Source organism: Culex pipiens, chromosome 2 (genome assembly GCF_016801865.2).
Source record: "Culex pipiens pallens isolate TS chromosome 2, TS_CPP_V2, whole genome shotgun sequence".
In the NCBI taxonomy this organism is placed as follows: domain Eukaryota; kingdom Metazoa; phylum Arthropoda; class Insecta; order Diptera; family Culicidae; genus Culex; species Culex pipiens.
In genome coordinates this window covers 68,344,340-68,358,627 of record NC_068938.1, presented here as the reverse complement: position 1 = coordinate 68,358,627, position 14,288 = coordinate 68,344,340, and the positions used below count along the sequence as shown (strand labels likewise).

At 38.1% G+C, this 14,288-nt stretch overlaps 1 protein-coding gene across 2 annotated transcripts in view; it reads left to right on the top strand.

Moving 5' to 3' along the window:
- Positions 1-14,288, top strand: part of LOC120414078 (lachesin-like) — a 163,202-nt gene that overhangs the window by 104,447 nt on the left and 44,467 nt on the right. The window lies entirely within an intron of this gene.

Genomic DNA, 14,288 nt, shown 5'->3' with positions numbered 1-14,288 from the left:
CGTAACATTGTTACACCGCAATATTCGTTACACCGCAGTATGGTTACACCGCAGTATGGTTACACCGTAACATAGTAACACCGTAATATGATTACACCGTAACATTGTTACACCGCAACATTCGTTACTTCGTAGTATGATTACACCGTACACTTGTTACACCACAACATTCGTTACACCGTAACATCGTTACACCGTAACATTGTTACACCGTCACATTGTTACACCGTAACATTGTTACATCGTAACATTGTTACACCGTAACATTGTTACACCGTATCATTGTTACACCGTAACATTGTTACACCGTAACATTGTTACACCGTAACATTGTTACACCGTAACATTGTTACAACGTAACATTGCTACACCGCAACATTGTAACAACGTAACATTGTTACACCGCTACATTCGTTACACCGTAACATTTCTTCACACCGTAGTTTGATTACACCATAAAATTGTTACATCACAACATTGGTTACACCGTTACACCGTTACATTGGTAACACCGTTACATTCGTTACACAGTTACATTCGTTACACCGTTACACCGCATCATTCCTTACACCGTAACATCGTTACACCGTAACATTGTTACACCGTAACATTGTTACACCGTCACATTGTTACACCGTAACATTGTTACACCGTAACATTGTTACAACGTAACATTGCTACACCGCAACATTGTAACAACGTAACATTGTTACACCACTACATTCGTTACACCGTAACATTTCTTCACACCGTAGTTTGATTACACCATAAAATTGTTACGTCACAACATTGGTTACACCGTTACACCGTTACATTGGTTACACCGTTACATTCGTTACACAGTTACATTCGTTACACCGTTACACCGCATCATTCCTTACACCGTAACATTCGTTACACCGTAGTATGGTCACACCGTAACATTGTTACACCGCAATATTCATTACACCGTAACAAAGTTACACCGTAATATGATTACACCGTAACAGTGTGACACCGTAATAGTCTTACACCGTAGCATTATTACGGTGTAACGAATGCCACGGTGTAATGAATGCTACGAAGCAACGGATGTTGCGGTGTAACAATGTTACGGTGTAACAATGTTACGGTGTAACCAAACTAAGGTGTAACGAATGTTACGGTGTAACGATTAATAAGGTGTAACGAATGTTGCGGTGTAACAATATTACGGTGTAACGAATGTAGCTGTGTAACGAATGTGACGGTGTAACGAATGTTGTGGTGTAACAATGTTACGGTGTAATCAAACTACGGTGTGAAGAAATGTTACGGTGTAACGAATGTTGCGGTGTAACAATGTTACGGTGTAATCATATTACGGTGTAACTATGTTACGGTGTAACCATACTGCGGTGTTACAAATATTGCGGTGTAAAAATATTACGGTGTGACCATACTACGGTGTAACTATGTTACGGTGTAACCATACTGCGGTGTAACAAATCGCCATCAAAATATTGGTGGCACACTTGTGACAACCGCCATACAAATCGCCATCAAAATATTGGTGGCACACTTGTGACAACCGCCATACAAATCGCCATCAAAATATTGGTGGCACACTTGTGACAACCGCCATACAAAACTCCATCAAAATATTGGTGGCACACTTGTGACAACCGCCATACAAATCGCCATCAAAATATTGGTGGCACACTTGTGACAACCGCCATACAAATCGCCATCAAAATATTGGTGGCACACTTGTGACAACCGCCATACAAATCTCCATCAAAATATTGGTGGCACACTTGTGACAACCGCCATACAAAACTTCATCAAAATATTGGTGGCACACTTGTGACAACCGCCATACAAATCTCCATCAAAATATTGGTGGCACACTTGTGACAACCGCCATACAAATCTCCATCAAAATATTGGTGGCACACTTGTGACAACCGCCATACAAATCGCCATCAAAATATTGGTGGCACACTTGTGACAACCGCCATACAAATCGCCATCAAAATATTGGTGGCACACTTGTGACAACCGCCATACAAATCTCCATCAAAATATTGGTGGCACACTTGTGACAACCGCCATACAAATCTTCATCAAAATATTGGTGGCACACTTGTGACAACCGCCATACAAATCTCCATCAAAATATTGGTGGCACACTTGTGACAACCGCCATACAAATCGCCATCAAAATATTGGTGGCACACTTGTGACAACCGCCATACAAATCTCCATCAAAATATTGGTGGCACACTTGTGACAACCGCCATACAAATCGCCATCAAAATATTGGTGGCACACTTGTGACAACCGCCATACAAATCTCCATCAAAATATTGGTGGCACACTTGTGACAACCGCCATACAAATCGCCATCAAAATATTGGTGGCACACTTGTGACAACCGCCATACAAAACTTCATCAAAATATTGGTGGCACACTTGTGACAACCGCCATACAAATCTCCATCAAAATATTGGTGGCACACTTGTGACAACCGCCATACAAATCGCCATCAAAATATTGGTGGCACACTTGTGACAACCGCCATACAAATCTCCATCAAAATATTGGTGGCACACTTGTGACAACCGCCATACAAATCGCCATCAAAATATTGGTGGCACACTTGTGACAACCGCCATACAAATCGCCATCAAAATATTGGTGGCACACTTGTGACAACCGCCATACAAATCGCCATCAAAATATTGGTGGCACACTTGTGACAACCGCCATACAAATCTCCATCAAAATATTGGTGGCACACTTGTGACAACCGCCATACAAATCTTCATCAAAATATTGGTGGCACACTTGTGACAACCGCCATACAAATCTCCATCAAAATATTGGTGGCACACTTGTGACAACCGCCATACAAATCGCCATCAAAATATTGGTGGCACACTTGTGACAACCGCCATACAAATCGCCATCAAAATATTGGTGGCACACTTGTGACAACCGCCATACAAATCTCCATCAAAATATTGGTGGCACACTTGTGACAACCGCCATACAAAACTTCATCAAAATATTGGTGGCACACTTGTGACAACCGCCATACAAATCTCCATCAAAATATTGGTGGCACACTTGTGACAACCGCCATACAAATCGCCATCAAAATATTGGTGGCACACTTGTGACAACCGCCATACAAATCGCCATCAAAATATTGGTGGCACACTTGTGACAACCGCCATACAAATCTCCATCAAAATATTGGTGGCACACTTGTGACAACCGCCATACAAAACTTCATCAAAATATTGGTGGCACACTTGTGACAACCGCCATACAAATCTCCATCAAAATATTGGTGGCACACTTGTGACAACCGCCATACAAATCGCCATCAAAATATTGGTGGCACACTTGTGACAACCGCCATACAAATCTCCATCAAAATATTGGTGGCACACTTGTGACAACCGCCATACAAATCGCCATCAAAATATTGGTGGCACACTTGTGACAACCGCCATACAAATCGCCATCAAAATATTGGTGGCACACTTCTGACAACCGCCATACAAATCGCCATCAAAATATTGGTGGCACACTTGTGACAACCGCCATACAAAACTTCATCAAAATATTGGTGGCACACTTGTGACAACCGCCATACAAATCTCCATCAAAATATTGGTGGCACACTTGTGACAACCGCCATACAAATCGCCATCAAAATATTGGTGGCACACTTGTGACAACCGCCATACAAATCTCCATCAAAATATTGGTGGCACACTTGTGACAACCGCCATACAAATCTCCATCAAAATATTGGTGGCACACTTGTGACAACCGCCATACAAATCTCCATCAAAATATTGGTGGCACACTTGTGACAACCGCCATACAAATCGCCATCAAAATATTGGTGGCACACTTGTGACAACCGCCATACAAATCGCCATCAAAATATTGGTGGCACACTTGTGACAACCGCCATACAAAACTCCATCAAAATATTGGTGGCACACTTGTGACAACCGCCATACAAATCGCCATCAAAATATTGGTGGCACACTTGTGACAACCGCCATACAAATCTCCATCAAAATATTGGTGGCACACTTGTGACAACCGCCATACAAATCGCCATCAAAATATTGGTGGCACACTTGTGACAACCGCCATACAAATCGCCATCAAAATATTGGTGGCACACTTCTGACAACCGCCATACAAATCGCCATCAAAATATTGGTGGCACACTTGTGACAACCGCCATACAAAACTTCATCAAAATATTGGTGGCACACTTGTGACAACCGCCATACAAATCTCCATCAAAATATTGGTGGCACACTTGTGACAACCGCCATACAAATCGCCATCAAAATATTGGTGGCACACTTGTGACAACCGCCATACAAATCTCCATCAAAATATTGGTGGCACACTTGTGACAACCGCCATACAAATCTCCATCAAAATATTGGTGGCACACTTGTGACAACCGCCATACAAATCTCCATCAAAATATTGGTGGCACACTTGTGACAACCGCCATACAAATCGCCATCAAAATATTGGTGGCACACTTGTGACAACCGCCATACAAATCGCCATCAAAATATTGGTGGCACACTTGTGACAACCGCCATACAAATCGCCATCAAAATATTGGTGGCACACTTGTGACAACCGCCATACAAATCTCCATCAAAATATTGGTGGCACACTTGTGACAACCGCCATACAAATCTCCATCAAAATATTGGTGGCACACTTGTGACAACCGCCATACAAATCTCCATCAAAATATTGGTGGCACACTTGTGACAACCGCCATACAAATCGCCATCAAAATATTGGTGGCACACTTGTGACAACCGCCATACAAATCGCCATCAAAATATTGGTGGCACACTTGTGACAACCGCCATACAAATCGCCATCAAAATATTGGTGGCACACTTGTGACAACCGCCATACAAATCTCCATCAAAATATTGGTGGCACACTTGTGACAACCGCCATACAAATCTCCATCAAAATATTGGTGGCACACTTGTGACAACCGCCATACAAATCGCCATCAAAATATTGGTGGCACACTTGTGACAACCGCCATACAAATCTCCATCAAAATATTGGTGGCACACTTGTGACAACCGCCATACAAATCTCCATCAAAATATTGGTGGCACACTTGTGACAACCGCCATACAAATCTCCATCAAAATATTGGTGGCACACTTGTGACAACCGCCATACAAATCGCCATCAAAATATTGGTGGCACACTTGTGACAACCGCCATACAAATCGCCATCAAAATATTGGTGGCACACTTGTGACAACCGCCATACAAATCTCCATCAAAATATTGGTGGCACACTTGTGACAACCGCCATACAAATCGCCATCAAAATATTGGTGGCACACTTGTGACAACCGCCATACAAATCGCCATCAAAATATTGGTGGCACACTTGTGACAACCGCCATACAAATCGCCATCAAAATATTGGTGGCACACTTGTGACAACCGCCATACAAAACTCCATCAAAATATTGGTGGCACACTTGTGACAACCGCCATACAAATCGCCATCAAAATATTGGTGGCACACTTGTGACAACCGCCATACAAATCGCCATCAAAATATTGGTGGCACACTTGTGACAACCGCCATACAAATCTCCATCAAAATATTGGTGGCACACTTGTGACAACCGCCATACAAATCTTCATCAAAATATTGGTGGCACACTTGTGACAACCGCCATACAAATCTCCATCAAAATATTGGTGGCACACTTGTGACAACCGCCATACAAATCTCCATCAAAATATTGGTGGCACACTTGTGACAACCGCCATACAAATCGCCATCAAAATATTGGTGGCACACTTGTGACAACCGCCATACAAATCGCCATCAAAATATTGGTGGCACACTTGTGACAACCGCCATACAAATCTCCATCAAAATATTGGTGGCACACTTGTGACAACCGCCATACAAAACTTCATCAAAATATTGGTGGCACACTTGTGACAACCGCCATACAAATCTCCATCAAAATATTGGTGGCACACTTGTGACAACCGCCATACAAAACTTCATCAAAATATTGGTGGCACACTTGTGACAACCGCCATACAAATCGCCATCAAAATATTGGTGGCACACTTGTGACAACCGCCATACAAATCGCCATCAAAATATTGGTGGCACACTTGTGACAACCGCCATACAAATCTCCATCAAAATATTGGTGGCACACTTGTGACAACCGCCATACAAAACTTCATCAAAATATTGGTGGCACACTTGTGACAACCGCCATACAAATCTCCATCAAAATATTGGTGGCACACTTGTGACAACCGCCATACAAATCTCCATCAAAATATTGGTGGCACACTTGTGACAACTGCCATACAAATCGCCATCAACATTCAACGAGCCCTTTAATTAATTCTTAGGAACACACTTGTAACACGTAGTACATTTTCAATTCGAAAATTTTGTGCTATCTTGTTACACGTTGATCTGCCATAAATCATAAAAGGTTCGTGTCTAGAATGAAATAATTTTCCATCCGGGGTTATTGTCTGTGCTTTTCGGATATGGGGGAAAACCTTTGATTTTCAGGGGTTTTCTTGATTTTTCCAACTTTCTTTTGATTGTATTTGTTTAAAGCGTGTTAATGGTTTGATTTTTTGTATTTTTCAATAATTTTTGTATTAATTTAGTTGATTAAAATTGCTTATAGAGCCATTTTACCAGCAATCACGAAAATAGCTGGAAAATCTAAGAAAATCGGGAAAATTTTAACCTTTTATTCCAAATAATAAAAATTGAAATAGTTTCTGATGAATGACAACATTGGATTTAAAAATAATATTGTTTAAGTTCATAAAAACATCAATTTAATGTTAACTTAGTTTGTATGGGAATTTTGGGCACACTTGTGACACGTAGTACATTTTTTACTTTCAGGGCACACTTGTGACACGTGCTTTTCTGATTTTTGTATACTTTCTGTACTATATCTTTTAGTAGGTGTTACTAAATGAGTTCATACTTGGAGCGTTTGTTGAGTGATAGTGTACGGACCGATCGCTTCATTCAGAATGATTCTATCAGTAACTGATGTGAAAATATTCAACTTTAAACTTTAAAAATCGATTTACTCGAAAAGTACTAAATGGCGTTTGTCACAAGATAGCACAGAAGTGACGAAATTTTCATAGTTCTAGCTATATTTTGCAAAATAAAAAATAATAACAAATAAGGTTATGACTGGGGATTGTTTATTTTTTAATCACATTAATAACGCGATAAATGATTAAATGATTTCCCGTATTCCTTACTTTAAGTTGTTATTATCTTACTCTCTCATAAGATCTGTTCAATATCAATTGTTGGGGATGTTATTATTTTTTCTTCTCATTACCGATAGCCCTGACTTTCTGATAACAAAATTAGACATTTTAACAGGACTTATTATTGTAATGACCTCCGTTTTCTCGGGCAGACGGCAATAACAAAATTCATGCCATTTCAATAACAAATACTGTCAAAATAACAGAAAATATTATGGAATCTTCATGAAAGATCCATTTTTGCATAAGGATTTAATAACAGTTTATGTTATCATAACAAAATTTATTATCGGACTGATAATGGTTGAAAGCCAAAACAACTATCAAATAACATTTTTTTGTTATGGAAGAATATCTCCAACTGTTATCGGGATGATCGGATTAGTTGTTAAAATAACAAAAAATAATAACAAAGATTTGTTCGAAGAATAAATAAAAATATTATAAGTCTCCCGAACAGACGGTAATAACAAAATTCATGCCATTTCAATAACAATAACTGTTAAAATAACAGAAAGTGTTATGGAATATTCTTGCAAAATACATTTTTGCATAAGAGTTCAATAACAGTTTATGTTATCATAACAAAATTTGTTATCGGTCTGATATTGATTGAAAGCCAGAACAACTTGGGAATAACATATTTTGTTATGGTAGAATACCTCAAACTGTTATTGGGATGATCGGATTAGTTGTTAAAATAACAAAAAATAATAACAAAGATTTGTTCGAAGAATAACTTAAAATGTTATTAGTCTGTTATTACAATAACAATCCAATAACAAAAAAATCATAGCGACGAATAACAAATCTTGTTATAAATAACATAAAATGTTATTGGCCAAGTATTTTCAAATATCAAAAAATGGTCTGTCTTTTTCTCATCTTTTCTTATTATTGTGGGTAAGTCGGAATTTGTTTTTTCTTCGACAATGGTATTATTATTTTTATTTATATGAGTTAAAACGAAAAGGTTCATTCGAAGTTAAAAAATGATCAAATGATCTAATAGTTACTTTACTCATACCATTTTAAAGATTTTTTCCTTACATTAATGTAAACATAATTTGCTCTCGAAATCCTCCTAAAATTTTATTTCTGCACGTTGATACACGTGTTGTTCGTGGTACACGTGGCATTCCACCACGAAACGATCATGTTCAATTTGGTTGCACGGGCTCTGTTTTTGGGGGGCAACCAAACATCATGCCTTCATGGTTAGCTTAAAATGATAGTGTAAAACTTTCTCCTGTCTCGTCAGAGGCGCTGGAGCAGAAATCCCACGTTAGAGGAAGGCCATGCCCCGGGGGGCGTAGTGCCAATAGTTTCGTTTCGATAGTGTAAAACAGAATGCGGTACAACTAAACGGAACGCCACCACCACCATGGGGTGCCATCTAACGGTGGAACTTTCAGCTGGGCGTCATGTGAATTTAAAATATGTTTTATCGCCAACCGTGACCTGACTGTTGATACTTTAAAGGTCGGAATGAAATTTCAGGTTAGGGGTGATAGTTTCACTTGTTTTGATAGAAGTTAATTTTTATTTTGAGGACATTTAATTGGATCTGATCAGTCTATACAAATGTTAAGCTAAAGAATTAGATTTAATATGAAATACAACCTTGATGGTTATATTTCATATTAAATCTAACTATAAAGAAACTATAAAGAAAAAAAAAATGTTCAAGGTAGCAACCCTAAGCCAACCCCTCTTGTGTGTACCCTTATCGTCGGTTTCGATGCAAAACCTGCCCAAAATGCAAATTTCATCTCCCCAAGCGTGGTGGCGCAACGTATGTCGTCGTCGTCCTCCACCAGAATACTACCATTAAAATGCTAAATCCACAGTCTGCATGAGAAGTAGCGATAGACTCAACGTGGTTCGTCCTTGTCGCCATCCTCGGTGGCAAAGCCAAAGCATTGGAGGGCACTTGTATGTACGCGGGGGAAAATTGACAGCATGGAGTAAAAAAAAATCGCTCTCACTTTCGTTTGGAAACGTCATGCATGTTAGTTGGTGCAAGAGAGGCAAAAAAAAAACGCAGAATCCCGGAGGTGAAAAGAACCCATTTATTAGCCGAACATTGAACTGGAATCGTGTGGATTGGAGGTTTTGCAGCTGTGCTGTGTGTGTACCTAAATCATTTAATGAAATTCCATACAAAAATGATATAAAAATTTAATGTTGCCAAGAAATTTAAGATGTAATTTTTGGCCAACACCGAAGTTACTGATTTATTATTGAAAATTGGCATTTTCTTCCATACAAAGTAAACTAAGCAATTCTTCTCGAAGTGGATTTAATGTAAATTTAAATTTGGCACAAATTTTTTGGGGGCCTTTCCTATGACCAAACAATTCTCCATACTATTTTTGCAGCTGTCCTTACAAAAATGGAATGTCAATAATTGAAAATCTTTTGACAGAACTTCGTATCTTCGGCAATGTTGTAGGTATTGATAAGGCTGTTATGAATATTTTTCGAACTTAATTTTTATAAAATAAAAATTGCAAACCGGTTGTACGGGAGATGAGGGCCACTCTAAGGTAAAAACTCATTCAAAATCTAAATAAATCGTTATTTTTACCTCCAACCAAGTACAGATCCTAGTTGGAGAACTTCATCATAAGAATGATCGAACTAGGTGTCTGTGAAGTAATCTTTTCTATACTTTTCATTGATTTAAAAAAATAACTTCCCGTTCTCCTCTTGTGGGGGTAAGACGGCCTCTATTTAGCAACTTAGAGAACCTAGATAAAAATACATAAAAACCTGATTTTTGTAACATATACTGTTGAGGACATTTAAAGCAAGATTTTGTAATATTCTCCAAAATGGTTTTAAAACAGTAAAAAAAGCAATTTTTCAAATGATAAATATTACGTCACATTTGTGTTTGAGGATTTTTTCATTCTTATCAAATTTTCTTAACAAATCACTTATTACTTTTGCAAAAATTGGCTCAAAATTCTTATTAAGCATAAGGTGTATAATCATTAGGTATTTGGGTAACTTAAACCAATTTTAGTATAAAAACAAGAACTTGGCCGTTTTACCCTTACCTCCCCTACTGCTATATTTTACATTTCCATTTAAATGTTCTAATTCTGGCATGTAATTGATTTTATTATATTTTTTACCACCCACTACCTTGGCCAGAGTCGAGGAACAAAAACATTGAAAAAATATTTACATCGGGATAAGAACTATTCAAAAAAGACAAACGAAATTTTTTTTTTCGATCTATCAAACAAAAAAAAATCTCACGAAAAATCAGTTTCCCGAGATCCAATATTGTGAATTTTCCACATTTTTTATATGTTTTAAAGCAACAAAATCCCGAAACTTTTGAGCTATAGAAAAGAACGGTTTCAAAATTTTGCTTCCGTGTATTAATTAAAAAGATTTTTTTTAAAGAAATTTTAACTAAACAATTTGCTCGACTACAGTTTTTCATTCACAATCGAATTTGCAACCGAAAAGTTGTTTACATAAATTTCTATAAAGTGCTCCGGTTTTGAGATAAGCCTTGAGATAAGTTTGATTTTATCTGAAAATTTGAAGTTTTTTAACTTTTTAAAAAAGTGCCCATGAGTGACCATTTTTGAATCTCAGCAACTAATGTCCAATCTCTTAGAAAAAAAATATATTTTTTTTTTAATTTTGGAATCAACACTCACATTTTAAAATGACGTTATATTAAATATTAAGCCCTTGATTTCAAAATTTTAAAATATTTTTTTCCAAAAGATCAGAAAATTTATTTATTTATTTTTTCAAAATAATCATAAATTGGCGCAAACATTTTTGTCAGTACTATTCAATGGCTTAAAAGTTGCGGTTTTTTGACCATTAAAAATATCAAAAATTTTAAACTAAGGATTTTTGAAAATTGTTTTTTTTGTGTGAAAAATATAAGTAAAAATCGTCGAAAATGTTTCCATCTGACTATTTTGTCTGAATAGTCTTTATCGTTGCCAAATCGAACAAAAAAGTTTTTTATATATACAGATTTTGAAATAATAATTATGTACCATTTTCGTAAGGACAGCTGCTAAATTTGTATGGAGATTTGTGCTTATTTGGCTCTCATAAAATTTGAGTAAAAAAAATAAAAATGCAAAAAAAAGGTAGAGAATAGCTTAGCTAAGAAATACAAACTTACAAGATAATATCTCCATCCGAGTTCTGCTATTTTCATTTTTTCGATAAAAATAATTTCGAAATATTGAAAACCAATGTCTAAAGATTTAAAATCAAACCAATAATTTTCAAGATATCATCTGTTAAAAAATAAAGGCAAATTAGATGACACTGAGGAAAACTCCTCTTAGACAAATTCCAAAGTAAGAGGCTTACCTCTGCAACCAGCATACCGATCAACTAAATTTTAAAAGAAAATTGTAGAAATTATATTTTTTCTATTCCATTGTGAAACTACTAAATTTTCATAATATTCATATTTTCATATTTTCAAAATAACAAAATTGAATCAATTGTTAATCATAATCTACAACTTTGCCTAAGACACCAAATCGATCGTAGAATTTCTTCTTTTATATGACAAACCATCAGTTTGATGGTTGCATGAGCGTCGCAAAGCCTGCCTCAATCTTTTCTGCAGGAGCAGCAAGTGCTGCCAGAAGAGAGTGAAGTAAAAGTTGATGTTTGCTAAATTCTGTAGCATTTTAAACAGTGGAGGAATCTTTTCGCACTCTTCGGCAAAGTTGTTCCCTGAAACACGGTATATGAGCTCATGAGGTTTTTGAAATATGCAAAAATCCTTAAGGGGCTTGGGCCCTAGCAAAAACCAAAATGCGCTGATTTTACGGGTTAAATCCCATTTAAAATTCAAAGTCAAAGCACCAGGTCCTATTGCAACCAATCAAGCTCATATTTGGGATTCGCGCTTAGAGCAAAGGGATCAAGCATTTAAATGCCCGCAAAATTTACCCGTTTTGTTACATCCTACTGTACATCTAACTATCAATCCAAAAACTCAAATCGATTTGTGACTTGTCGTGGAACCAATCGCTCCCAATAAAAATCGCTATACGTGGTGGATTTTTTTGCCACCTTTCGCCTTCAAAGAGGATACATTTTTATCCATTTGAGTGATTTTTTGCCGCTCTCCAATTTCCACAGAAGGACCAATACCGATGAGGGTGTTGAGCTACATCCGGATCGTTCTGAACGCTTTGACCAACTGTCGTTTTTTCAAGTCTTGCTCCGATTCTGGTTAGAAGCCAGAGAGCAAAGGCCCCCAGTCTGACTGGGGTCAGGAGCTTTGTAGTCTGCAGGACCGGGGTGTGCGTTCCGGTGAATTCGATTTCAATGTTGCTACACACGTGCTAAATGCATCAGAGAGCCTCCTCTTGCAGTGTCGGGCAGGTGGGAGGTTAAACGTGTGCTCGAGGGAAGGACTGTTTACCCAGGGAAAGTCAGGTCTGGTTTGGTCTGGCCTGGTCAGGTACGGTTACGTGTGCCAATGAATGGTCAACGCGGTCATTGGCCATCACCTGCAGTGGATTTGGGATTTATTTAAATTCAATTTCCACTTTCGACACTGCGCGCTGAAAGCAAACGTGTGTTTTTCGAGCCATTTGTTGAGGGAAGCCTGTTTGGGTTGGTCGGGTCTGTGTTTGGATTTTTGGGCCAATTTGCTGGGCAAAGGGCACTTTTGGGGATTTGTAGGCTTTGGAATTTAGTTTGGGGATAACAAACAGTTTGGCTAATTACTGTGTGCACGTTCGGTGCGGATTGAGCGATTGAACAGGTTGTTTGGAATTGCTTTATGGTTGATTTGAATGAATATTTGATTCTTGGAACACATTGTTGCACTGAAATGGCTTTAATGATTATGAATTAAATATAGTGCCAAAGTCAACATAAACCTAATCATCACTCAAAATTTGAATTGCTTTACAAGAACATAATTCTTTCAACATAGAAAAAAACATAACACGCAATGAAGATCTACGACACAAAATTATTCATGCCAATTTTTACAACTCAATTGCCATTCAGTGCCACCGTCTAGCGGGAAAACTCCAACCCAGTTTTCCACACCGAAGAAAACCCCTGCTGTGTCTGAAGATAAAGTCAAGTTCACACCCAGAGACTAGATGACACATTCCACAAGACGACTCTATTCCGTCTGCCCCTACGGAGAAGTCGGGCGGTCTCGGAAGTAATAAAATACGTGAATTGCATTAAAAATTCAACCCCACCCAACTCATCACAGACTCACACATTCTCTCACAATGTTACTTTGTAGCCATTTTTTGGTGTATGGTTTTCCACCAGAGAGCCTTTCCGCCTAGTCATTGACACCAAATTGGCTGTCACCAGAGCGAGTCACTGGCACTGGCAGCGGCCCTAAATTGGCTTTAATTTTTTGTGCAATGCGCTGCGCTCCAGAATTGATTACTGGCAAACTTTGGCACGGAACCGCACGAGCATAGTAATGAGGCTGGCTGCTTACGGGTGGTGTTGCCACGTGGAAATCAAAAACAGCCGGTGCCACTGACTGGGGCGAGGTTGGTGATCCTAAGTAAACGTAATTGTTCAATATCTGTATTTATTTTTAAATATTAATGCATTTCACATTCTTGAATTTTCACTGATGACAAAATTTTTAAACTTTAAAACAAAAAAAAATACATTTTGCAATCTTCTATTACTCGGGACACCCTCGTAGAGTTGATTCCCTCGTAATGTCCTCTAACTCGAAGTAAGCAATCCCCTCATCAGAGGCAACATCTAAAAAACAAACCCACTCGGATGATGAGGACAATGTGATGCATTTGATAAACGTGACTTAATTTGGAGTCGTAATCCTTCACCACTTTGCCCTCCCCCAGTGGCGAAACTCGTGACACGTGGCACCTTACTCGTATTCTGAATGATTCATTGTGGGTTATTTGTTCTCGCTGCTGAA